The sequence below is a fragment of the Somniosus microcephalus genome, chromosome 2 (genome assembly GCF_052327205.1).
Source record: "Somniosus microcephalus isolate GS21.2 chromosome 2, FLI_Smic_1.0, whole genome shotgun sequence".
NCBI classification, from domain to species: Eukaryota; Metazoa; Chordata; class Chondrichthyes; order Squaliformes; family Somniosidae; genus Somniosus; species Somniosus microcephalus.
The window spans coordinates 319,699,274-319,700,144 of NC_140988.1; positions in this window are offsets into that span (position 1 = coordinate 319,699,274).

Genomic DNA, 871 nt, shown 5'->3' on the forward strand with positions numbered 1-871 from the left:
CTGTTTGCAACCTTGGCATCCTATTCAACCCCAAGCTGAGTTTTCAACTCCCTATCCTCTCCATCATAGAGACCACTTACTTCCATCTCCACCCCATCTTAGCTCATCAGCTCAGCCCATCTGCTACTGAAACCCTCATCCCTGCTTTCATCACCTTCAGAATAGACTATTCCAATGCTCTCCTGCTGTTTCTGTGTTAAAGGTGCTATATAAATGCAAGTTGATATTTTATACGTGTGGTACTAATGATACAGAAGTGTCTTTCAAATTTTCCAAGCATTGTATAACAATTCTAGTGCAAGCTTCGAGTGTTGTTGCAGCTGCACCCATCCAAGTGAGTAGTGAACATTCCAACACACTCTTGGTAGCTGATGTTGGTTCCTACTTGCCAGAGGATTTGATGTTGTACTATATCTCAACATTGTCATTGTCTTAAGGGTTGCGGATTGGTGTCAGTGGAAACTAGGTCACACCAAAGTTTTGTTATGCTCTTGTGCTGCTCATCAATTTTGCAGGTGCTAGAGGCGCAGCCAGTATAACTACCACTCCTCAATAAATCTACTCGTGTGAATTTATACAAATTCAAAGAAATGGTTCCTACAGAACACCAAAGGTATTATTTGAGCAAACTCCAAGGGAATGTGGGTTAATCAAGTAAAACATAGTCCAAAACAGGAAATTTATTCACAGTTCAACACAATCAGCTGTAACTATGATGGTCCAGTTGTTGTAAATATTTACCAATGTCAGACCATGGTATTTTATAGAAATCGATAAAATAAGGGTCGTCAGTGAAGATAACCAGACTTAAAATCTAAATAGGCCTAATTTCAGATAAATGAGTAAATAACTAGATATTGGTGCCCTGAAA